The sequence below is a fragment of the Acinonyx jubatus genome, chromosome A3, assembly GCF_027475565.1.
Source record: "Acinonyx jubatus isolate Ajub_Pintada_27869175 chromosome A3, VMU_Ajub_asm_v1.0, whole genome shotgun sequence".
NCBI lineage: Eukaryota > Metazoa > Chordata > Mammalia > Carnivora > Felidae > Acinonyx > Acinonyx jubatus.
The window spans coordinates 69,986,311-70,014,266 of NC_069388.1; the positions used below are offsets into that span (position 1 = coordinate 69,986,311).

The window sequence follows — 27,956 nt, forward strand, 5'->3', positions numbered from 1 at the left end:
CACAAATGCTATTGGCAGAACTCCACAGGAAAACATGTTCCTGCCAATCAAACCCCAGGAGGTGAGGGCAGCCTGCTGATGGATCCACACTGCAGATTCAATTCTGCAAAACATAAAACTCCATGTTAAATATTTCTCAAGCAAAACATGGTGGCCCAAATGAAATGTAAATGAAAATGAATAAACTCATCGTCATGAGTGTTTACAAGGAGAGATTAAAGAGTATGAAGAATATTTTTCCAGAAGGGCAGTTTCTTAAAGCACTGGTTCTCTACCCTGGCTATAGATCATTATCACCTGGGGAGCATTTTTAAATTCCCAAGTCCCGATGTCATCAGTAGAGATTCTGGTTTAATGTATCTGAGGGATGGCCTAACTGGACATCTGAATTTTTCCTTTCTTTTCCTTTCATCTAATGTGATTCAAATATGATTGAAATCACTACTTTATAGTCAACCTTCCAGCAGTATGAATTAAAAAAGGGCAAACAAAAATGGGTGGGTTTGTTACTTCCTAAACCTAACCTAAGTCAAGCAGTTGACCTGAATATTTATCTAGATAAGTGAGGGCAAGCTAAAATTGCTAATTAGGAAGAAAGGGTTAGGCCCCTGACTGGTTCAGATTGGTTTCTTTTATTGATTGAATTCAAAGTCCTCACCTTATGAAGTTATAGCAGAGTGTGTACAGCAGAGTGTTGAACTTTTGATGAGAAAGTGATTGTGTTTCTTCTAGATAAACTTCACTTTCACATGCTTCCAGGGCTTACAGATGAAATTCTTAAAGTCAGAGTTTTTATGAACAAGAACACTATAATTTTTACTTTCCATTCTAGAATGGATAGACTTCAGATTCTTGAAAATAGTCTCACACCCTTTCTCCAAATTTCAAGTACTCATAACTAAATAATATTTCCATACTACCCTGAGGAATCAAGCATTAAGATCTTCCCTGCTATGGACTGCCATGGGTGGAGATGTGCATTCTCGTCTGTCATCTCCTAATTTCTAATAGTGACACGCACATTCCTTTAGATTTTCAAAATAGAAAACTCATGTTTAATTATGCCATCCTCTTTTACTCCCCCAGGTAATCTACTACCAAATCCCATTGTATCTTCCTGAGATCGATCTCTTGGATTCTCCACTTGCTTCCCATTACCAAGACCATATCCAGAATCTTCTTACTTTGTAGGACATACTACATTCATCCTGCATAGGATAAGAATCAACATTTTAAAATGCAAATGTCGCCATTCTGTCTTTTTCAAGAATATATTACTGTTCTATAGCATGGATAAAACATTCCCCAGTAAGCCCCAGTGAGCTCTTTTTTACCATGTAGAGAAAGGTAAAGTGTCTCTATTTCTTCCATTCACATTTACTCTCTTTGCTTAAAAATTACCTAGAGGAAAATGAATTCATTTAACCATTTGAAGCCAGAAGTCCCTGTGTTATACCCAATTCTATAATATTACAATGTTCATGGTAGGGAGGACACAGATGTTGGAGTGAAATATATATATCTTGGCTCAAATGTTGGCTTTGTCACTTACTTTGTGAGCATGAACAAGTTTCTAAGTCACTTTAATATTCAGTTTGTCCTTTTTCTTTATTTTTATTTTTATTAGATGGGGGGGGAATGGAGAGAGAGAGAGAGAGAGAGAGAGAGAATCCCAAGCAGCCTCCATGCCCAACATGGGGTTTGATCCCACAACCCTGGGATTACGACCTGAGCTGAAATCAGTAGTCAGATGCTCAGTCGACTGAGCCAACAATATACCCCCAGTTTATTCTTTTCAAAATGGGGCCTAATAAAAATCAACTTGTTGAATGGTGGTAAGAGTTCTGTGGGTATATATTTTTTTTCTTTATGTATCTGCTAAACCTTAATGCCTTGAACATAGTAGGTCCTCATTGATAGAAACTTTTATTTGTTTGTTTGTTTTCTTTTTGTTTGTTGTTGTTTGTTAACATGTTTTAATAAAACATTCCCTTGGAAGAAGTTGACAGTTCTTCTTCGGAGGGGTTAATTTCCTTTTGAAAGATTCAGGAGCTGATGGCTGAGGTGTTATTTCTTCTTGTTTGCAGCATAAGTTTGAACCAAAGAGAACATCAAAGCCTAGCCTGTCTTTGTTTAGTGTCATAAGTTAGAGATTCAAAGGATCTTTGCCTTTTAGCTTCGAAGTGAAAGGGGTTGATTTATGGTGTCTACAAAGGTAAGAACAAAATTTGCTAATTAGAAATTGAAAAACTTAGTCAATCAACAGGGCTTTGTTTTTAGGTTTTGATCACTGCAAAAGGAGGAGTTTTGCATTTGCTTAGACACATACAAAAGGCAATTTGTTAAAATTGCAAAAGAGCAGCGAATGCTGTCTGCTGTTCTACTTTCTCTGCATAGACTGCCAGAAGTAAGAGGAGATTTTTAGTAGCTCGCCAGTAACAGCATTTTTGGTACAACAGGGAAACCAGAAAAGGCAAACTTATTTAGGCTTAAAAATTATTCTTGTTCATCCTCCTAATCAAATACCATTTGGGATGCATCTTTGGTTCTCAGTAAGAGAAAACTTGTACTTGGGACAGGATTTGTCTGGAATTGGAAGGGAACCATTATTACCATTGAGACCCTTCTCATTTTCTGTAGGTGCATTTTCTCTATGTAAGAAATCAGGGAAGTTTGTACTGGGGACAGGCAAGGAGAAGAGAAAGGGCAAGGAACAGAATGTGCACATAAAGTCCTGCTGTAAGTTAGGGCCCAGGAAAACCACATTTGAGTTGATCATTGTATTTCATTCACCCAAATATGGGAAAATCCTTGTGGTTTTTTTTTTGTCATTTAAATTGATTTGGTTAATAGATGACTTAACAATTATTGAAATGGAAATGTGAGTAGAAAGAAGTACACCCTCTTCTCAGGAACTGTGTGCAGGAGTTTGAACCTGAGAGAGAGTGTCCCCTGATGTCCCAGGGGGAAAAAAGAGGTGATTTTTGCAGCAAGAAGGATGAGGCTTCTTTCCAGTTTGCACAGCGAAATTCTTTCAACTCAAATGTGATTTCAAAGAGGAATAACAACAATATCAAAACATTACCTATAGTTCATCTCCTCTTTCTCATGAAATGCTTATTCTTTAATCCTGGATTAACTTCCATATTCACCACAAAACTTTACATTCCCACTTGCAAACACAGGATTCCCTTCCTTTATTTATTTTATAATCTTCCTTTGTGGAGAGAGGCTTTTTAAAACTCTGGTGTCAGTATTACCAAGGACAAACTTTCAGAAAGGCAATTTGGAAATGTGTATGAAGAAACTTAAAGGCACGTACCAGGAATTTGTATTGAGAAAATGAAATGTGTTCGAAGATGTAAGCGCAAGGATATTATTTTAAATGTTAATTACACATTAAGAAAAAAGAAAATATCCTAATGTTCTATTACATTGGAGTGGTTAAATAAGTTTTGGAAAATCAGAAAATGGATACCATGCAACTCTTCATATGATAATACATATTTATCTATCATTTGTCTATATAGAAATGAATTTTAAGTATAAACGTAACTTGCATTTATAAAACAGTACATTTAATTGCATAATAAAACAGTATATGTTAGATGATCCCGATGGAGTTTTGGGGTGATTGTGGGGTTCAGAGCTTATGGCCAAGAAAGAATTCTTGAAGACACCTTTGTGCAAAAAGGTGATTTTATTAAAGCACAGGGACAGGACCCATGGGCAGAAAGAGCTGCACTGGGGTTGTGAAGAATGACTGGTTATATACGATGGACTTGGGCTAGATGAAGTCGAAAGGGAAGTTTCCAAAAAGACTTTCATATGGTAAAGACTCACAGATTACTGGAGGCCTATCTATTGTCAAGCTAAGGTTGTTTTTCCCTCTAGCAAAGCATTAACATTAAGACAGTAGGGAGTTCCTGGACTTTAGACTATTGATGGGATTGCCTTTTTCTGGAAAACTGGGGGAGAGTCTTATCAGTTTAAAATTCGGTTTTTGTCCTTTCCTATTTTGGGGTAGCTGAAAGTGTCCAAGGAATATCATACATGTCCCACCTGGTAAGGGGTGCTAGTTTGTACTTTGCCCTCATTCTGCCTTATGCTCCCTCATCAATCCCATTTTGTTATGTATATATATATATATATATATATATATATATTTTAATATGTATATGTGTGTGTATATATATATGTAACATGTACATATATGTGTGTGTAATTATACAAACTGCAAAGATGAATGAAACAAATGTGTTAGCAGGGCTTGCATCTTCATATATGGAGTTTGAGGAAGTTCAATTATTTTTTCCCTAAAATTTTGTATTACTCCACAATTAATATATTCTACCAGACAATGAGAAAAAGAAAGCATTTTTTTAGAGTTAGCTACTTTTTCTAACTTATATTTGTGTTCTCTTTAACTATAAGTTCCATAATGGTGAGGATTTTATGTCTTCATAAAAGTCCCTTGATCCCCAAAATTGTTAGTGATAGCATCACACACCCACACAGTCATTTGAAGGTGGTTTGGGGATGTTTCTAGAAAGAATATTGATTCCCAGGTCATCTCTCCATCTCTTATCCGAAATCCTAAGAGAAGTAACTCTAGGATCACTGAAGAGCTTCAAACTAAACTACACAGGGGTAACATGAGTAAGTTCCTTAAATGTGAGATTCCCATTTGGCGTTGGGTGTTCTGGGGGCTGTCTCCTTGACTGTCCTGAATTTCATCTGTAACGTATTCTAAAGATCACTCTCCCTGTCATTAGTCTCTTAACTCAAGCATATAAATGCCACTCAGGAATCAGAGCCACTAGCTAGTCTGCATGCGTTTTACAGTGTGGAGAGCAGAGGTGAGGACCCCGGCAGGATGAGCCTGCTAATGAAGCATGGCTTTTAACCCCTGATGAGAGGCTGTGCAAACCACATCCAGCAGTGCATGACCTGCCTGCAGAAGAGAATGGGCAGCTTCCTGAATATCTTAACAGCAAGCTTGTTCAAAACAGGTCTTAAATGGACCTTCGGTAGCAATAAGGTATAAACCAAATGTAACACAAAAAGATAAATATCTTTTGAAAGAAAAAAAAATGCCCCTTTTCCAATTAGTTATTTTTGTTGAGTAAAAGACAGCATCTATCCTCCCTGTCACATCGTGCTACTGCATGAGAAGAGCTGTAGGTACACCATAACTTCCAGTGAATTCATGTCCTGGATGTATGTTTGTTTGTTTGTAGAGGCTCATATCGGCCAGCATAACAGTTGTATACTTTCCAAACTGATTTGGAGACTGACATCATTTAGAGTCTGAAGGCCTCATAAAACAAATATTCACTGAACATCTACTTGAGGCAGTGTGCCCTGCCAGAGGAGATGGGAAAGAATGACAGGGTTTTAACCTCACTGAGTCTCTGGAAAAGGTAAGGGAATAACCTATTATTAATAGAAGCAAAACTTACACAATAGCTTCTGGAAATCTGTCAAGCATAAGGATTGCCAGATTTAGCAGATAAAAATACAGGATACTCAGTTAAGTTTGAATTCCAGATAGACAATGAATATCTTCTTATGTAAAGTATATTCCAAATGTTTTATGGAATATACTTACATTAAAAATTATTTGTTATTAATCTTGAATTTAAATTGAAATGTATTTAAATAAATAAATTGACTATTTGGTGTTTTATCTGGCAATTCTGTCAAGGTATGATTTTCAAGCCATTGCTGAGTACCAATTAGGAGTAAAAGGATATAGAATAGTGAGTGATAAGAGAAAGAAGATAGAGAAAAAATGGAAGATCTATTCACATAATAAAGAGATTAATTTAACCAATGAAAATGGTTAAGAAAATTGGTATCTGGGTAAATGTGAATCTAATCCTGTATTAAAATCTTGGCTTGGCATCTCTACATGATGTGGCAATCAGAATTTTGCTGTGAAAGGTACTGAACACATTTGTGTATGCTGGGGAAGAATCCAGTATGTATTGGCCAGACCTAGGTTCTGAATAGGAGTACTTGGCACCTAGGTAACTTTGTAGCTGGCCCAATTTGTCACCCTGTAACTTCAGCTTGCCTAATTTAGTAAAACTGCTGCTTTTTAAGTGAATGCTATAACTTTACGAATCAAAAAATTAAAAAAAGGATGTAATTAGTATAGAGATGAAGTAATCACAATGTTTAACATTAACATTGTTTGATAATCTATTTGCATTATTTACTGATTTTTTTTAAGTATTATTATTCTTGAAATTGTTTTCAAGCTTTTGATTTTAATTTGGAAGGTGTAAGAGAATTTGATCTTTTTGGTTGACTGTATTTAACAGTATATGAGAAACTGTTACATTACCTTGTTTAGTTTTAGTTGTTAGATTCACTACAGTTGCTTAAGACCTAGGATGAACTTGATTGTTAGATTATTATGGTTGCCCTGTCAATCGGTAGAAATGCTTTTTAGAAACCTAATGTATTAAATCTAGAATGTGGTTTTAGTATATTCATGAGAGTATAACTACATTTATAAATGAGACTAGTTTTTAAGGAATTGTAATCTGTTAAACTTGAGAAATCAAACATTTCTCAAAATGAAAAAGTGAAAGGTATATGTCTTCTTTTAATACTAAATTGACTATCTCTGTGAATGGAACAAAAGTTTGAATAAGTTAAATTTAGAGCTTAAAAAAGTAAATCATTTAGGTTATAATTTTCAAAAGCTGAATTTAATATAAACTTAAGCAATTTTAATAGTCCTCTTTGTGTACATACAATGGATATTAGAGACCCAAATGACAATAAACAGATGTCTAAGAAATTGTTTATACTCCCAGAAGTGTTAAGACTCAAAGCAATTCTACAACATTTTGAAAATAAATTTGCTCAGGGGCACCTGGGTGACTCCGTCTGTTCAGCATCAGACTTTGGCTCAGGTCATGATCTCATAGTTTGTGGGTTCAAGCCTGTTAAGCTCTGCACTAAGAGTGTGGAGCCTGCTTGTGACTCTCTCTCTCCCTCTCTTCCTCTCCCTGACTTGTGCTTTCCCTCTCAAAATAAATGAACAAAAACTTGAAACAAAGAGAGAGAAAATGAATCTGTGCAGCAATAAAGGGTAACTCTCAACCCCATTATTAAGATCTTCTGCTTTTTGATGTTCTGAAGAACTAAGATGGGATAAATTAGACTTAATAGTAATACAAACTTGTAAATACAACTACTTCCAAGGGATTGTAACTCAATTTTCCCCAAATAATCTTTTGGATGTGCCTGTTTCAGTGATATACCAAGAACAATATTATAAGTTACGTAAGTAGTGAAAAAGCATCAGCTTAGCCCAATGGAGAGAAAAATATGTGGCTTCTGCCAATGTTCTACCAACGCCTCAGTTGCTTCGTTGATATAGTTAGATGGCTAGATTTGATCTATCATTTCTTCACCAAGATTTAATGGGAAGCTGTTTAAAACTACAGATGCCAAGACCTCATCCCCACTATTTCAATAACAGTTAGAGGGGAGAGGCAGGAATGTGAATTCTTGAATTCCCAGAAGTCTTGCCAGTTAATTCTGATGATTAGCCAGCCAGATATGAGGAAAAGTGGCCTGAAAAAGGCCTTTGCTGCTCTAAAATTCCAAGATGACCGTTGGAAAAACCTAACATAGCCCTTTAAAAAAAATCATAACCATCAATAAAAGAAGCTGGAGAGATAGTTTCAGTGTCTTTCATAATGTCCATTTAAGAACATGCCTATTGAAAGGCATATTTTATTAATAGACAGGTATGTTTGCCATGACACTGCATAGAGGATCCTCTGGTTTCATACCTTGGTTAAGTCATTATAGATATTTATCTTGTGACTCGGAAGTATTTAAGAGAAAGACCTTGGGGTCTTTAATGAATGACATTAAACCCTTTTGACCCTTTCTCCTTTACTATTTCCAGATAATTTGGAAAGCATTTGGAAATTTAATATTCATTGCATGTGTAATTTCAGCAGGTTTGCCTCTATTTAGGTAAAGGCAAAAAATGCACATGCAGAAATTAACTCTCTAATCTGTTTTTTATCAAAACATGAGGAAGAAAGAAGTGGAATGAAAGCTACCACCACACAAAGGGGTCCAGAGCAGAGGAAAACACATATTTCATAACAGGACAGATTCTCACAATAAACATCATGCACTGTTTCCTAAGATTTTAAGTAAACATTGTATGGGAGCAGGTAGAAGCAGTAGAGCCTTGCCAGTTTGGAATCTAGTATCTTGGTACTAATATTTTAGAAACATGATTTTTTTTCTGTGTCAGATTGGCAGCAACAACCTCATTTGAGTTCTTTTCATTGGAGCATGGATCTCTGCTTTGGGACAGCTGAGCTAATTTCTCTTCAAATTGAATACAAGTCTGCCCACACTAGAAAATAACGAAGAATCTTCCCTTTCTCATTCTACCATCACTAAGAGCCTAGAAGACTTGTCCTCTGAAAACAACTAAAAATATTAGAGTAGATGTTACACACAGACACACACTGATAACTTAACATGTAGAAGAATGTAATGTATATCTCAGAGGCTTAAAAGTAAGTCAGAAGAGAAACCTAAAGCAGAAATGGATTTTCATGTAGAGGATGTTTTTGCATTTGCCAAATCTGGGGAACTTGAACTTGGGTTTTTCATTTCCTCTTAGGCTATCCAAAGTGGGTGCATCAGTAGAAATGGCCTAGAGCATGAACTGCAGTGAAACCCATACTTGCCTAAAAATGAGGAAATCCCTGCATTGGTACTCAGTGGAGGGAAGAAAGGTATGTCCCCTGAAAAATTATAACTATAATCTGACATTCAAAGGTACTGCAGCATTTTTGCGTATTACCTGGATGGCCTGAGTGGCCTCAAGTAGGGAGTTTGGCTTGTGATGGTCTCTGATGACTGGTCTCCATGGCAGAAGCTGACATGCTCACCTTCAATGCAGACTTCAAGTAATTCCCACAAAGTTTTTTTTTTAAATGTTTATTTATTTTTTGAGAGAGAGACAAAGAGAGAGAGAGAGAGAGAGAGAGAGAGAGGGATTATGAGTGGGGGAGGGGCAGAGAGAGAGAGAGAAAATCCCAAGCAGGCTCCGCACTATCAGCACAGAGCCGGATGCGGGGTTTGAACTCAGGAATCAGGAAATCATGACCTGAGCTGAAATCAAGAGTCAGATGCTTAACCAACTTACCTACCCAGGTGCCCCTCCTACAAAGTTTTAAAAACCATGATACTATAGTAAAAATCACAGAACACAAAGAAATCACCATGAGTGAAAGATGCCACAAATAGCAGTATCAGACCCATGGACACTATCTATACACACTGGAATAATTAGACAAAGATTATAAAATTTACGTGTTCAATATGACTCACAAAATACTAGAGGGGATTGAAAATAGAAGTCAATTGCAAGAAATAGTACAAACAAAACAAAACAAAAAACAACCCAAGCTGATCAAAAATAAATGTACATTGAGCTTTTAAATATGAAAAATGCAATATTTATATTTAAAGCTCAACAGCAGATTTGACATGGATAAAATCAGCTGAATACTCAATTGATAAACTAGAATAAAAATTTGAATTAATTATCTAGAATACAGCCCAGAAAGATAAAATCTCAATTTGGTCTCATTTATATTAAATATGAATTCTGAAACAAGTTATTATTTCAATGCAGTTCTAATCAAATTCCTAGACTGATAAAAACTTTGAATGATCATCCATGGAAAAGGATGACCCATAACTGACCAATAAACATAAGCATTCTTCACTTTTTTACTAAATAGTTAAATGTAAATTTAAGACATCACAAAATATAATTTCATACCTCACATACTGGCAAAAATGAAAAAACTAATGGCAAGAATGGGGAGTAACAGAAATAATAATGTTCTACTTCTGGTATTGCAAATCGGTACCCCAAATTCAAAAAGAATTTGGCATTATATGACAAAGTTAAAAATGTGGGTAACTTTGCAAAATACTACTTCTACACTTTCACTCTAAAACTCTTATCCACAAGTATTAAAATCATATGCAATAAAACAATAAAGCTGGTAAACCAAAGCCTGTTTTAAATGAAAAAACCTGAAAACCAAGTTTTTATCATTTAGTAGATTGGAAAAATAAACTGTGGTATATTCATACGTAAGACTTTTTTACTGCAATAAAATGAATAAAATATGATGCACATGACAAAATGGATAAATTTTGACATTATTCTTTTAGTAAAAGAACAAGTTACAGTACCCATACAGTATGTTTTCATTTATACAAGATCAAAGATGCAAAACTTGACAACTCAGGCACACAGATTTAATTTATGAAACTATGAGGATAAGCAGTGAAAGAATAAGAACAACTTAGAAATAATGGAGAAGGGAAGCCATGGAATGAAGGAAGATCACATGAATGACTTTACCGAAGTAATTATAATTTCTTATTTACTTAATGAGGTGGTTAGTAGATAATTCTTCATACTTTATATATATTTCATAAATATTTTGTTTATTTTTAATATTACATAACAGTAATTGAAAATTATGTAATCTCAAATACCATTGTGTGCATCTTTGAAAACATGGGCTGTACAGGGCACCTGGGTGGCTCAGCTCAGTTGGTTGAGGGTCCCACTTTGGCTCAGGTCATGATCTCGCAGTACATGTGTTTGAGCCCTGTGTTGGGCTCTGAGCTGGCAGCTTGGAGTCTGGAGCCTGCTTCAGGTTTTGCGTCTATCTCTCTCTGTCTCTCTGCCTGTCCCTTGCTTGTGCTTTCTTTCTCTCAAAAATAAATAAATAAATAAACAGTAGAAAAAACCAAAAACAACAAAAATAAAAAAACATGGGCTGCACAATAGAACCCAAACCCTTGTAGAGAGAGGAGACTAGAAGGAAAAAGGCATTTACCATTTACTTGTTGAGTCTAACATCATTGGTTTTTCACTAACTAGGTGGAGCTCAAAGATGGTAATCAACTTAATTTTATTTGAAAATTCATTTCTTCAAATGCTTTTGCAGCAAGAAGAATTAAATTTGTGTGAGGAGGATGAAAAGAGACAGAAGAGTGTTCAGTCAAGAAGAGTACATTGAGAGCGCCAATGTGGCTTAGTTAGTTGAGAATCCGATTCTTGATATTGGCTCAGGTCATGATCCCAGGGTCATAGAATGGAGCCCTGCATTGGGCTCCGTGCTGAGTGTGGAGCTTGCTTAAGATTCTTTCCCTTTGTTCCTGTCCTCTACTTGCACTCTCTCCCTCTAAAATAAAAAAAATTAAAAAAAATTAAAAAAATAAAAATTAAAAAAAAAGTGACATTGGCTTATGGTCCACACTTAAACTTCAGTTTTCCAAATATAACTATATTACTCTCCTCTTCAGTGCTACTCACTGCATTGTAAACACTCTATACTCTTTATTACATATAATATTAATGTTACTCATAAACTCATGTTAAAAATTAATAACATTAGGTGTTTACTATATTCCAAGTTCCTGTCTAAATGTTACATGTAAGAGCTCATTTCATCTACATTACACCCCTATGAAATATTACCAACTTTTTACCAAAGAGAAAAGTAGAGAGGCTGGTTCTTTGACTCTAAGAGACTTGTATTCTTTTTACTAAATGCATTTGATGTTGGCAATGAAATAAGCAATAATAACACTAAATACCACTAAATACCACTGGTCAGTACTGTAAGAGTAAATGAGATGATGCTAAACATTTACTGAAGCATACTAAAACTGTAAGATGATAGGATGAAGCAAACCCACAGAGACTAAGTAGAAAATAAGGCAAACAGAAAATATTACACATTTTCTCTGAGGGTTATTACTGTACCTAGGCATTTTCAGGATTTAAAATGTAAAACAAATACAAATTATTATGTTGTAAAACAACAGCAACAAACAACCACCTTAAAAAAATACTGTATTCAGAGTTCATCCATCTTTTCACCAATGTCCTTCATTTCAGGATTGAATTCAGGATCTGATTGCATTTAGATATTCTGCCTCCTTAGCTTCCTGTGAACTCTGACCATTACTCTGTCTTTCATGGTTTGGACATATCTAAAGAGCACTAGTCTGGAATTTTGTAGAATGTCCCTTAGTTTGGGATTGTGTGATGTTTTCTCATGATTAGTCTGATATCTATGCTCAGTAATGACTTCCCGGGAAAAGTACTACAGAGGTGAATTGGGTTCATCACATCAGGTGGTGGACTTGGGAGGCCAGGAAGGATTGAGCCCTATAAATTGAAAATTCTTTAAAAATAAGAAAGATGCCTTAGTTATGTTGTTCCTATCTTGTCTCTGTTTTGCAAATGGTAGATGTTCAATGACCATCTAAGAAATAAACTCATAAAGAAAAAAATTCCTGAAGGAATTCTGTTTTAGATGGTGTTTATAAAGAGTGGGCTCTCTTTTATAGGAGAGGAGATCTAATAAAAATAATTGAAGTAGAGGTTCCTGGCTGGCTCAGTTGGTTAAATGTCCATCTCTTGATTTCACCTCAGGCCATGATCTCATGGTTTGTGGGTTTGAGCACTGCATCAAGTCCCTCATCAAACCCCATGTCAGGCTCTGCACTGACAGTGAGGAGCCTGCTTGAGATTCTCTCTCCCTCTCTCTGCCTCTTTCTCTCTCTCTCTCTCTTAACATAAATAAATAAATAAATAAATAAACTTTTAAAAAGAGTAATTGAAAGAGAAATACGTTGAAACATTGGAATACAATGCAACATATGACCTTTGTGATCTCATGGTATACTAGCACTTACTCATTTGTTAAATGGTATCCTGGACAGCACAACTTCTTAAGGGCAGGAGCCACATCTTTTCCTTATAGCAACATTTCCCACAGTACTCTTTATAAGGTAGAATTCAATATATATTGACTCTTTTTATGGAAACTCATAATTTCTTTTCTTTTTCTATTCCTTTTTCTCTTGAGGAGTACATTGTCTCACAGAAGACCACACATGAAATCAGTTACCTCTTCGTGTATATTAGGCTATTTACATTTTTTAATGGAAATATACAAAAACATCTCAATAAAATCATACACCATTATGAAATACTAGGAAATTCCTGCATAAAACCTTGAAAAAGAATCATTTATCAAATGTGCAAGTTTAAGAAATGGTAACTGTATTACTCTATTAAAAGGACCAGGGCTTTTTGGAGAGGTCATTGATTTCAGGAGGAGGCAGAGAAAATATAAAATGATCCTAGTGCATATTATGGTGCTAGGGGAAAAAAATATGAGAATAAGTTGAAAAGTTTAGGAATGAACTTGACAGAGCTCCAAATAGCCAAAGCTGGCACTATTTGAGCTACAAAATTAATTTGGACAGTATTGGATTATAATTCAAAGTATAAAATATTTATAATTAACTGAATAAATAAATAAATGGGTGAAAAGAGCCAACTCTTAGAAAAGAATTCCAATTACTATATGTAGAAGGAATGAGGAACATAGAAAATAACCAGGAGAAATCCTCAGCAGTGATGGCTGTAGGCACCATCTACCAATAGGCACTAAAAATAGTGGGTCAAAGTTTTATGGGAAAACAAGATATTTGCATAGACATAAATGAGCTCTCTTACAATATTTATCTCCTCAGTTACAAGGAGATCAATACTAACCACACAGTGAAGGAACCTTTCAGATACCACCATAGACAAACAATCAAGGTTAACATTACCAGTAAGAAAACATATCATCATTGTGAGCCACCTGATGTGATGAATCCAAGTTACCTCTGGTAGTACTTTTCCCAGGAAGTCATTACTGAGCATACATATCAGGTTAATCATGAGAAAACATCACACAATCCCAAACTGAGGGACATTCTACAAAATTCCAGTGCTCTTCAGATATGTCCAAACCATGATTGACAGAGTAATGGTCAGAGTTTATAGAAAGCTAAGGAGACAGAATATCTAAGTCTAACCAGATCCTGAATTCGATCCCTAAATAAAGGACATTAGTGAAGAAATGGATAATTTCTGAATATAGTATTTTTTAAAGGTGGTTATTGTTTGTTGCTATTGTTTTACAATATAATATTTCTTTATATATGGATTTCTATTTTCGTTGTTCTTCTCACAAGTAGAAGAGTAAATCTGAATAGGTGATAGCAAGTAAGGGTTTTCTCATTTTAATTTCATTTTCTGAATTAAAATTTTTGTGGGAAATATTCTTTTCCAGTTTTCTTTTTAATGGAACTTGGGATAAAGGACTTTATAATTTCCCGGAGGTAAGCTTGCTTTTGGCAAAATGCATAGCCAACAGCTGTTCAAACGTGTGTACCTTCTGGATATTTGCTCAGTCTTGGAACAGCATGGATATGACTCATTCTACCAAGATATTTCCCATGCTTAGATTCCCTTTAAAAAATATATAATAAGTGTTCAGTTATCTAATTTACAAACCTAAAATCTGTGTTATTTTGACTTATAGTGCAAAGGGTTGGTCAGGTTAGGAGGCTCCTTTGTCTACTTTACCATATGTATTTTCCAGCACCTTTTAAATGTTACAAAATCTGCAGTCCATGGTAAAAACATAAGATAGTGTAAGTATTGCAAGGACTATAGACATTCTGTGATCTGTAGATTTGGAAAATGCCAATAAAAGGAGAATGGGGAAAGTCTAAAACAGCAAAATAGAATAGCTCTTCCACACACACCCCTACACACACACACACACACACACACACACACACAAACACACACACACAAGCATGCACATACACACTGGAAATTCTTGGACAACACTTAATGATGTTAAGGATATGTCACTAGTATTAAAGAATAATGTTTTTAAAATCATAACTTTAACATAACTACAAAATAAACACACATCGAAAGTTTTTCTAACCACCTTAATGGTGGAGCCAATAAGATGTTAAAACCAAGTCAAAGGAAAATACAAACAAATACATGTATATACATGTATACAATACATTCTGTAGGTAATTGAGGCAAATTCATGCTGACATGAATTTATAAATGGGTGTAAAACTGGTCGATACCCTCAAGGCAATTAAGTAAAGAATCATTTGCATTACTATAAATTTTCAGTACAGATTAATAAAATAGCTCAGGGGTGCTTGGGTGACTCAGTCATTTTAAGTATCCATTTGTGAATTTTGGCACAGTCAGGTCACAGTCTCATGGTTGTGAGATCAAATCCTTTGTCAGGCTCCATGATCACAGCATGAGAGACTGCTTGGGATTCTCTCTCTCTTCCTCTCTCTCTGTCCCTTCTCTACTTGTGCTCTTACTCTCTTTCCCTCTCTCTCTCTCACACACACACACAATAAATAAATAAGCTTTAATAAAATGAAATAGCTCAAAGATGATGAAATGTGCATATATGCTAGACAGTACATCAATAATCTTTATAGTCAGTTTCAACATCATTCATAATTTTTACTGATACTACATGCCAGGCCACTGTGCCAGGTCTCAAACCTTATAAAGCTAGAAACTGTGAAGGGTTTGAGATTTTACACTACTTGTAACCTAGCATGTTATCCTGCCACAGTTTCATATACGTATACTGAGGAACACGACATGCTGAGTCAGAAGCACAGTTTATTACTCACAGTGAAGAACAGTATCAAGAACAATAAATTTTAGCTCTTGCTCCAGAAGCCACTATCCCCATAGAACAATGGGATGAAGGCCAATGTTTACCTGTGCCTGCAGTGGATTGTCATTACAGGGTTAAGATACCAAAATTAGGAGGCTCTTAGCTTTTATAGGCTGCTGACACACACGTCCATACTGGGTCCCAGAGAGAGATTACTCATTAAACAAATTTCTGCAGCACAGAGAAAAGGCATCTCTGGAGAGGGACATTTTATCTTTGGAAGGGTGCAATATCTAGCTTCCAAGGTTATCTGTTATGCAAACGTCCTTACAATGCCCTTTGCTCAAAAGGCCTGAACTATGCAGGGGTATGATAAAACCACAGAGAATTTTCTCACAACATAAACTACTAGAAAAACAGATGTTAACATTTCTACATATTGTATTAAAATAATCAAAATTCAAGATGCTTATTTTGAATGTTTATTTGTACTAAAACAATGGAAGCAAAGAAGAGATGCCAAGTCTGTTAGAAATCAGAGAATTGTTCACAGAAGGCCAAGCATCTGAACTGAAATAGAATGGTCAAGAAATATCTAAGTTGGTTGATATGAAAAGCATTTCAAGTGGAAGTAATAATATGCCCATTGCAAAGGAATTTGGAAAGAGCAGGTTCTTTGTTTGTATTCTTCAGTTATAAAGTGTAAGGAGACAGAGAATGGTGGGAGATGAGAATGAACACAGAGCCGGAAGCCATAATGTGAAAAGCATTGTATAATGTGAAAATTAATCTGGATGTTATCTTTGGGGCAGTGTATAAACACTGAAAAATGCTGGTCAAGGAAAAAAAAAAGATCGTGTTATCAAGTTAGAATGAATTCTCTGGCAAAAATGGCTGAGGATTCAGGCTAGAAGCAGGGAAATTGGGAAAGAATTCCTCTTTGACCCATGACATTTAAAATCTACAATAAGTTGACTATTAGATCAACTTGATATTGTTATTTACACCAAATATATTTAGGGAAATGCCAAACATTCTTAGCTCTAACCCTGCCCTCAGTGGGAACCCAATAATTCTTTTGCTCATGTTATAGATTGTGCAAGGATCTCGAATTAGAGGCCCTTATGTTGAAAATTAATTACATCCAATAATCTCATATTTTAGTACAAAAGAATTTGTATAGCACACTCAAGGTTTTTGTCATCTAACGTAAATCTGATCTCATCTTGCCCCATCATGAGAAAATATTTTTAAATAATCAAATGTGAATTCTATACATGAAAAAACATGTTCCCATTTTAACTCGAACATCAGATTAAAAGCTTTCCTTTTCAGTATATTTTTTTATACCAAACTACTGCAACAGATACCTAAATCTTAGGGGTGAAGGAAGATTTTACAAGTTAGGGAGCCAGTCTTTTGTTTTCCATGGCAGATGACCAGACTAACTTCAGGTGCAGACCAAAGCCAAGGCGAAAATTCAGAGAATGTTGGACACAGAGGGCAAAATTCATCTTTCAATTTACTTTAATTCACTAGACTTTTAAGATAATTTTTAACATTTGACCAAGTTCTGTATCATTTACTGAGTACTGGGTTTTTTGTTAGATACACAGGATACAGATGTACAAAGAAAATAATAAGGCACATCACTGGCTCTCATCACACATAAAAGGTAAGAACCTAAGTTGTAAATGTCTTTAATAATTCAGAGGACAGATATTTTCCTGATTCATTAAAGGAGGAGTGGACAGAAAATAAAAAACCTACTTTGCCAAGAGTCGAGAAGTCTGCTAGGGAATTTACATGGTGGTGTTAAAATTGTGCTGGCTCCTGAGAGCACCTAAAGAAGAGACTGCCTGCTCTTCAGAACTCACAGGATGCCTTCTGTATGGGTCATTTTCTCATGTAGTCAAGCATTTAGTGGCCCTTATGTGCCATATGGAAAAACGATCCTCGAAACCAGTGGGGGTCGACAGAAGGCAACTCCTGCGATAAACCCAACAGTCGTCCCTCAATTTCCACTTTCCAGTAGTAATTCACCTGAGAAGTTGTTCCAATTCTTTCTAAATTCCCGTCCTTGTCTGACCCTTGTGTGAACGAGTTCAGTCTCTCGGTGAAACTTGGCATGTGTGCCCCCTCTGAACCAATCTACACATCTAGACATGGGCTCGGAAACATGACTTCTAGTCCTGTTACTCTTGCTATTTGCTCAAATGTCAATTGTGTTTATTCTTTCTTCTCGGACTCTAAACATTGCCGTTTACTCATAGGAAATCTTATTTAAAAAAACAAACAAACAAACCCTCTATACTTCAAACCCAGTCTCTCTTTCTATGAACCATCCCTCATGTAACTTTCTGTTATAGCAATAAAAATAATTATACCACTGCTAATAGTTAGTAAATGATAAAATGGTATCATATTCTGATATATTACATACTATAGTCTATCTGCTTCTAACAATTTCTAATTACTCTTTTACATTTTACTATTGCCTACTAGTGTAGATGGTGTTGGAATAAGGCATTGTCTCTACCAGAAATGACAGCTGAAATCTCCCCTTTCGAGTGGATGGTGCAATTTATACAGAGTGATTCTGATATGTACGTGCATCTCTCTGTTGTGTGAGAATAGACTTAGTAAGCAATGAGCAAAGTTCACCAAGATATAGTATCACAGAATGTTTGCTGCCAAAGAGGAACTAAGAACAATCTAGTTCAACGTATTCCTCTCACAGATTACAAAAAACAAACAAACAAGAAAACAAACAAAAAAAACCCTATGTTTAAATCAGAAATTGGCAAGCTGTAGCTTGTGGACTAAATCCAGACAATCATGTTTTTATAAATAAAGTATTATTGGAACACAAACTCATCCACTCCTCTATATTATCTGTGGCTTTTTTCGTGCTACTAGAATGGAGCTGAGTATTTTGACAGATCATGTAACTTGCAAAGCCTAAAATATTTCATTTACTATCTTGCCTTTTCAGAAAAATTTGCCACCTGGTTTAGATAGGTTGCACATGATCACATGAAAAATTAGTGGCAAAATTAATCTCGAATCTGTATTTCCTGACTCCTAGTTTCATGTGTTTTTTTTCTATTCTACCATCTTGTCTCACTACACCAAATATCTAATGTTGAAACTGAAGACTAAATCCAAAAATGGTAAGAAGAAATTAGTTACAAGTACAAATGGGAATTATTCAATTCCACCAAAGTTTTCAAGAGCTACTAGTTTAATTTAATTATGGAGTCTTTAGTATTACCCCCAGAAAAAATCCCACAGATCATATAATTTTTATGAATATCCAATGTCACAATTAAATTTATCAAGTTATATTTTAGTATAAATATCACAAAATAGTAATAGTTAGGAGCCTATTCTAGTATGAGCTCCATCTACCCTAGAAAGTAACAAAATAGCTCTTTAGCTTTTAAAAGGGTATTTGCCTTTTAATATGAACAGCCCAAAGTCATTATTCAATGATACTCAAAGAGCCAAAAACCCTTAAAGGGACACAATACTGAGAAACAAATTATTAAAACCCCAAAACTCACACACACACACACACACACACACACGCCCTCAAAAACTCTAGACTGGTCATTCTCAAAGTATGGTCCCTAGACCAAAAGAATCAACATTACCTGGGAACTTGTTGGAACTGCAAATTATTGGGCCCCCGCCTCAGACCTACTAAATCAGAATCTCTGAAGATGAGGTCCAGAAATGTCTGTGTGTTTTGTTTGTTTGTTTGAGAGAGAGATTGGGCACAAGTGAGCAAGGGGCAGAGACACAAAGAATCCCAGGGGGCAGGGAGAGAGAGAGAGAGAGAGAGAGAAAGTGAGAGAAATGTAGGGCTTGAGCTCACTGGATGTGGGACTCAAACTCAGTAGCCAAGAGATCATGATCTGAGCCATAGTCAGATGCTTAACAACTGAGCCACCCAGGCGTCCCAACAATCTGTATTTTAACAAGATGTTCGGGTGATTTTTGGGTATGTTAAGGTTTGAAAACCACTGGTCTATAGTAACATGGGCAATAAACAGACACTTTAAAAAGTACAAATGAATTAAAGCCATAGGCAAATCATCACTATCTATAGTAACTTGCACATCATTTACTTCTATTTGATAAGCATAATTAATGAAGACTTCACCTTTTAAAATAATGTATCAGTCTCAATCAACAACTAATGAAGTCTAGGAAATTTGCAAATTATGATCAGTAAATTGATACCATATTTTCATTATAAAGGGAAGGTTATATGCAAATTACAATAAGTAGTCTGATTTTATTTTGATGTTTGACTACTGAAAGCCCCTAAGGTACACACCTCTTTCTTCCCCTTCTGTTCAACATCTGCATAAGTGGATAAGAAAGCACAGTGCTCCCTCTGGCAAGAAGTTCCAACCACAAAAAGTGCTGGCACACGCCACACCCTCACCCAATCCACCATCCTTAACCACGGTGAACACCTAAGCCAATCTCCTTTCCCTACTCTTTCAAGTCATTTTGGACCTGAATAGGAGCCACCCGGTTCTCCCCAAGAAAGCTCATTATGTGGGTGGGAAATCTTTTCATACCCATGTCATATGGATAGCGTCATCAGTATTGACATCTGAACCAAACTGTAACTGGTGAGGATTCTATCCCATTTTTACAGAGTGACTAAAACCCAGATTCAAACCTTTTTATCCCTCCACTGCAAATACATTCAGAGATGCAACTTCAAAACTCCTGTTAGAAATCACAAACCTCCTGTGTTGTAGCTTTCAAGCACGATATTATATACATAAAATTAAGGACTTTATTTTAGGAATCTGATCAAATGCTGTGTTTTGCCAACAATGAAATTCTAACGCACCAGGACCATTTTATTAAACATTTGTGCCACAGGGACTGAGATATGGCTACATCTACAATAGAAAAGAGGAAGTAATTGTTCTGATAATCATGATACTAAGAAACAATTGGGAGAAAAGTAGCTTCAGAGACAATATTTACTAGCTAATTGTTCAACTCTCCAGTTCACATCACTTGCTGACTTTGTATCTAGTTATGGGGTAAATCAAAGTGAATAGAGATCAGCTGGAATTTTGATACCAGCAATGTTTTTCTTTAGTGTTGCTTCCGCAAAAATACAATAAATAAAATAAAATAAAATAAAATAAAATAAAATAAAATAAAATAAAATAATAAAATAATACAAAACCCACAAAAATGTCAGGGGTATCTTTGCAAGATACCAAAATGGAAACTACATACAACAAAAATCATCTCAGAGAACCTCATGTTTTGAATGTTTTGGATTCACTCTTCAACTGTTAATTAAAATTGACCTTAAACTCCAAAACCTCAGCTAAAGAAACAGTGTGAAAGCTGATCTGCTGGTTAAAATCAGACAATAACTTCAGGCCTTAAATATAATAAAAGTACTTTTTTTTTTCTTACCACCTCCATGTTTTTTTTTTTTTAAAGATGTTTTCTTTGCAAGTACTTTTTATTAAATTGAAGAGGTAAGGCATTTTTTTCTGATGAGCTAGCTGCTCAAATTTTGGCCATAAACACCAAATTCTTATTACTAAACCCTAGGGTTTTTGAGTGCTATTAAACTCATATCAGAAAACAAGGCTGAGTCTTTCCAGGTAGTAAATGTATAATTCCGTGAAAAACCTAGATGCCATGACAGTTGCTCACCTACTAAATACTTGAACAGTATAGCCATTTTTAATAGGAGAATTCTAAACATTACATTATTCTTTCCTTTACTCTTTGGTTAACCCAAATGTGGTTTGATTAAAGATAATTCAACCCAGTGTCTATTAAAATGAATTCATTGACAATGAGCTGAAGATGTTCAAATTTTATATGGTCAAGGATTATGTAATTATGATCAGCCAAAAAAGTTGGGCTGGTTACTTCAGTCTGGTTTCTAAATTTTCCAGAAACCTGAGGAAGAACCAGAGTGAGATATTATGCCTGACAGTATTATGCCTGTCATCTGAAAAGTTACTAGCAGGACAGCTGGGTGTCAGTGTGGAGAAATATATAACTTAACTATATTTAACTTGTTATATTTGTTCTAAAATATTCCATCAAAAAATAGGTTGCAAGAAATGATTGAATGGAGGTTTACAAAAGTGCTGTTAGAGAAGTCTGAGGTAATAATGGCACTCACTGTTGAAAACAGGTGTTCTAGGAAGTAAGGCTGGTTAGCAAGGAAAAAAAAACAGAAGAGAAGCTGCTTCAGAGGGCTCAGAGCATTGTTTAGAAAAATACTGGAGTTTTGCTTTATAAGCAAGCTCTGAGTAGCATCAAATATGACCCTTAAAAATTTCTTGATATCCAGATATGCAAGAAAATGTATAGCAGACTTATTCAATAAAAATGAAAGAGAAATTAATTTACCTTTCATTTACTTGATAAGCAAAAAAGGTAAGAAATTATTTGAGCATTACTATCATAGCAGTTGAAACAATTGTGGTTAGATGAAAATTTACCCAATTTCTTAATTTTTTGTTATAATATTCTGCTAAATATTAGTATATGAATTGTGATTTTATTTTGATATTTTATTCTGCTTTCTACCTTGTTTATGCTGTAATCATTTATTTTGTTTTCCAACTTATTTATTGGAATCTCTCTTTTATGCTGAAAGCTTTCCTCAAAATTTCAAGTACTCTTTGGCTTTTGATTTATTTATAAGAAATTTTATTTATTTATTTATTTTTTAAAATGTTTTTTTAATCTTTATTTATTTTTGAGAGAGAGAGAGAGAGAGAGACAAAGTGAGAGCAGGGGAGGAGCAGAGAGAGAGGGAGGCACAGAATCTGAAACAGGCTCCAGGCTGTGAGCTGTCAGCACAGAGCCCAATGCAGGGGGACTTGAACCCAGGAACCGTGAGATCATGACCTGAGCTGAAGTCGGACGCTTAACCAACTGAGCCACCCAGGTGCCCCTATTTATTTATATTTTTGAGAGAGAGACAGAGCATGAGTGGGGGAGGGGCAGAGAGAGAGGGAGACACAGAATCTGAAGCAGGCTCCAGGCTCCCAGTGGTCAGCACAGATCTGGAAGTGGGACTCAAACTGCTGAACCCAGGGATCATGACCTGAGCCAAAGTGCGAAGCTTAACCGACTGAGCCACCCAGATGCCTCCTTTTGGGAGGGATTGTAAATTAAAGAGAAATAGTAAGTATATATTTTCAGGTTCTGAACGGGTGGATACCACCAATCTGGGAGCTAAACTGTGGAAGGTGATAAAGTCACAGTTCATTTTGGCATTTGTTAGAATCCCTTTATTTAAAAAAAATTTTTTTTAACGTTTATTTATTTTTGAGACAGAGAGAGACACAGAGCATGAACGGGGGAGGGGCAGAGAGAGAGGGAGACAGAATCGGAAGCAGGCTCCAGGCTCTGAGCTGTCAGCACAGAGCCTGATGTGGGGCTTGAACTCATGGACTGCAAGATCGTGACCTGAGTTGAAGTTGGACACTTAACCGACTGAGCCACCCAGGTGCCCCTAGAATCCCTTTATTAACTAAGTGATTGTTTCCAGTATCTACTGCCTGGCAGCCATAAGCACAGAGTATCTCTTGTTGTTGCAGTAAGCAAATCTCCAGGCCCTCCATCTGGGATGGGGGAGGGGAATTGCCCGGTGACAAGGGACTTAGGAGGATATCTGAGGCATTTTACTACTCCTAATCCAGAATATAACCCAATAATACTAGTGTTAAATTCCTTCCCTCAAGGTACGTTATGCCTCTAATTCTCCCCATAGCATGTGTCAACTTGTTTCTAATCTTTTTCTGGGTCAAACACTCAGATTTTGGTTTTATCCACTCAGTCAATTCAGATTTTTACTTATCCATCTTCCAAAATTCTTGATTGCCCTCTCTTCTCCCATTCTCTTTATTCTAATGAGTGTATATCTATTTAATTTATCTAATTTCAATTTAATGGACTTCAAGTAAGTAGAGGTAAAGACATGTGTTCAGTTTCCCAAGATAACTTGCCCAATGTGCTTTATTTAACTTACAATGTAGTTAAGGAAAGAAGACTCCAAAATATGAAACAATTCAAGGCAGTATAGAATAAAGGGCTAGATTGTGGGTTCTGCAAGGGCCCAGACAAATGTAGAAAATTGCATGGGTATAATCCTTTCTGAAGAGTGCATAAGAATTTAAAAGAAAGGGAAGAAAAATTTAAAGTGAAAGGACAGAATGTTTAAAATCCCAGAAAACTCTGGGATTTCATGAGGAGACGGTTCTTACTGGACTGGCAGTGGGTCTTTGTGGGAGAAATATGGGGAGCTGTAGAAAAGCATGAATTGACTAGAGGTATATGCATCTGAAAGCAGAGGCATTCATAAATGGAAACAGAGGACCACTAATTAGAGTCATATGATGATAAATATAATACTTTAGAAAATGTATGTTAAGCCTCCTGAAGAATGGCTCGGTTGGGGAAGAGTAGCTGGAAACCAGAATCAGCCCAGGAACTCTAGATTTTGTAATCTTAATCCCAGGACTACAATACCAGTGGGACAATCATGAGCAGGAGTGAGAGACATATGGTACTAGACATATGTACCAACTTGGTATGCCTCTGGCTATTTTCAGTTTCTCATTCCACCTAGCTTTTTTCCACTGTTTTGTTGTTATTTGTTTTTGTTCTGTTAAGGAGCCACACTCTGGAGTTACTTGCTCAAATTCTAATGGAGCCGTAGAGGATGGGCTCCAGGAGTCCAGTTTAAGGGCAGTTGACAGAATCTAAGTCTCAAATGATGAAGGCCTGGACTAGGCAATAATTCTAAATAAAAAGAGGAGTATCAGGTATGAAGACACAGTGTTAGATAAGGAAGTAGTAGTTAAAAGATGAGATGGAATAATCTTTGTGCTTAGACTTCTTTTTTTTTTTCACTTAACTTCTTGCTTTTATGTCTTTTATCTAATGTATTTGATTCCCAAATTTAATGGTGTGAGTTTTATGTGACATTCCATCACATTTAAGATATAAGAATCCAGAGACACTGGTCCTTGTCTTCATATGTCTTATTAACAAGAGTAATAATTTTTTTTTCCTTAACAAACCGTGGGGGGTTATCCATCCTGCGTGAAGCAGCTCTGTAAGCTCTGCCTGAGCAACACATATGTCTCATAGGCATGTTGCTCCTTGGAATTCTAGCAGCTTAGATATTTTTATCTTCTTAAGGCTTTGCCTTTTGTTTCTGTGAAGATTGTCTGGGAGAGCTGATCCATTTCAATCTGATTGTTACTCTAAATGTCTAAGTGTAGGTCTTTTCGGAGTACAGTTTTTAATAAGAGAATACTTGTGGAAGAAAGGAAACAAATAGCCAGAGGCCTAGGGAATTGGCAAAGGCACCCTAAGAGAAGAAATGCATACCAAGTGGAGTGACTGCAACACTGCTGCCAAAGACCAGCTTTCTTCAATTTAAAATACTGTATAGTTTGGAAAAAAAAAATTTTAATATACTTGACACAAAATGTTACATCAGTTTCAGTTGTACAACATATTGATTCAACTTCTTTATCCATTATGCCATGCTCCCCATCAGTATAGCTACCATCTGTCACCATAGAATGCTATTACAGCACCATTGACTATATCCCCTATGCTGGTGCCTTTTATTCCTGTGATTTATTCATTCCATATAGTTTTAGTCAAAAGTGAATTATGAACTCAGATATTAATCCAGAACAATGGTGGAATTTTTCTAAGTATGTCTTCTTAAAATAGAAGATCCACAGCTGATGTTTTTGCCATTTGTTTCCTTTCCTGTCACCCTTGACCTCATTTTGATAATTGTCATGTAAGCCTTCCAGGGGCTACAAGACTAAAGTGCCTCCTGACATCCCTCTCTGTCTCAGGGATTCGTGGTCTAGGATGACTTGTTATATTCAGAATGAGAGATTGTGCCAATTCCAAAGTCCAAGCCAAGAGTTTCACCTCTGAATCTATTTCAGAGGATGCTTTTGATATTTGTAGTGTAATGTATCCTGAGACCACTGCTTTTAATGATTACCCCTCTGCCTCTATATCTATTCCCTTTATCCCTATCAGTGAAGGAGTCACAACTGAGGAAATGAGGATTGTGGGGATGGAGGTCATAATCGAGTGAACCCTTATTGCATCTTTAGTTTGGAATTATGTTTCTCTAAATATTGCTTTAGGGGGAAATCAATGGGTATAAATAAAAAATGCTCAAGTAAGAGAAAAATAGACTTAAAGGTGAAGTGCTTGAAATACACGGTTCATAAAGAACAACATCCAAAAGGCATATATTTCTGCTTCTGGGGACTGCGGAAGATGAGCCATAAAGTGTAATTGTTTTATATTAACAATTTCCATCTTCTCACATTCATAATTGCTTTAGCTAATGCAAAAGTTAAGATCTTAATACAATTAGACATTTGTTTGGGTGAATTGGAAAATGTTATAGAAAGAAATGATAACACAAGGATACAAGAAATGTACTACTTTAGAAAAGGCTGCAAGAGTTATACATTCCAGCTGTGCTGGGTCCCATGGTTCTTAATTTGCATATGAATAATTAATATGCATACCCCAATAATACCAGCTTCTGAGCACTACATTCAGTATGAATTATGCAGAAACACTTCAAAAATGCCTGTAATAGTCAAGGGAATTAACACTCTCTAAAGTATGTAGAAAATAAAAATCATTTGTTTGAAAACTGAAATAAAAACAGGAGATCTGATTAAAAACAGTCAGGAAAGGATAGTTTCTTGATTAACTGTCTTTTTTTTTTAATGTGTGCTTTATCTTATAGGAATTGTACTAGTCTTCAGGAAAGAAAGTGCATATGCATCCCTGGAACAGTACATTGTGAAACTATGGAATTACCAAAACTACAGAACAAATAGTAAGTAGTATGGGCCAAATTCTGAGTTAGCTTCCTTCATAGAAGAGATACCTGAATTAAAGGAAGAAAGATTTAAATAAGTACATCAAAGGGCAGAGAAAATGTGTGTGTGTGTGTGTGTGTGTGTGTGTGTGTAAGTTGTACATGAAAGAATAGGGACAATGATTCAACATCTGTTTGGGAGATTTGTTGGGTAAGAGGATTTATGTAGGCTACATGTATGATTATAAAAATATCAGCATACACCAAGACTAAGGCTACTTCATGGCTAGGCCATCATTTGATAATGGCTTTCTCCTTTTGTTAGGCAGAATGACTGTCCCTGACTGTCAAGCTGACTGAGAACTAGGAAAGAGTTATTAGAGTTCTAAGTGAGATTCAAAGAAGTCATTTCATTTGAGGAGTTTCATGGGACCAATGTCAATGGCAACCATGAACTGCTCATTGCTCTGAAGTTTTAAAGAGATGAGACTCCTTGAATTACCTTAGTTTTCTTCCTTTATATTTTTGCACTTTGGTAGATATGGTTTGATGAAACACAATCCTCTTGGTCTTCCAGAAAATACAGAAATGTTGTCAATTACACAAGAATGTTTATTCTTGCCATGCCAAAATTGCTAGCCAGCATCGAGCTCCAGGGAATTTAGAAAAGTTCAGGCATTAGAGCATAGTGGTTAAATTTGAAGACTCTAGAACCAGATCTACATTCTGGAACCACAACTTACTAAGTGTCTGTATTTGGGCAGGTCACCTATATTCACTTTATCATTGTTTCCTCATCTATAAAGTGGACATACTACTACCTATTTCTGTAAGGTTATTTTAAGGATTGAATGAGTGAATACATGTAAATCACTTAGAATCGAATTAATCAGTACATACCAACAGCTCTATAAATATTAGTTAATATTGTTGCATCGTAAAGATTTAGCTTGAACTCTAGAGTCAGATTATTATCTTGATTTTATGTTATACTGCCCATGAGACCTTTCTAACCCTCAGTTTCCTATTAGTTAACTGCAACTCCAAAGGTTGTTATGTATAGCGCTTTGCAAAATGCCCAGTTCTTAATGTGTTAGCAGTTAAAAACAGCATCACTATCATTCTTATATTTTATGAGATTTTCAGTAACCACTATGAAAGCCTATGCTTGTATTCATGAATGTAAGAGCTGCAAGATGTTACTTAGAGTAATAAATACTATTTTAAACATGTTTATCTAATGCCTACTATGTCTTCTCAGCCATGTAGACTTCAAACTCTTCAGAACCCCCAGTAAGTGACTATTTCATTATATTTGTCAGTAAATTATACTTATTTTTAGGATGAAGGACTAAATTTTTGTAGCCTAAAAAATATCCATCCTACCATCACCATGTATCGGTAAAATATATATTTGTATTAATAAAGTGAATATGCATATGAAG

General features: G+C 35.7%; 1 long non-coding RNA gene across 1 annotated transcript in view; it reads left to right on the top strand.

Moving 5' to 3' along the window:
- LOC113603254 (uncharacterized) overlaps positions 1 to 27,956 on the top strand; it is a 787,506-nt gene that overhangs the window by 211,677 nt on the left and 547,873 nt on the right. The window contains exon 2 of the long non-coding RNA XR_008289306.1: positions 26,437 to 26,529. This is a non-coding gene — a long non-coding RNA (uncharacterized LOC113603254). The remainder of the gene's footprint in view (positions 1 to 26,436; positions 26,530 to 27,956) is intronic.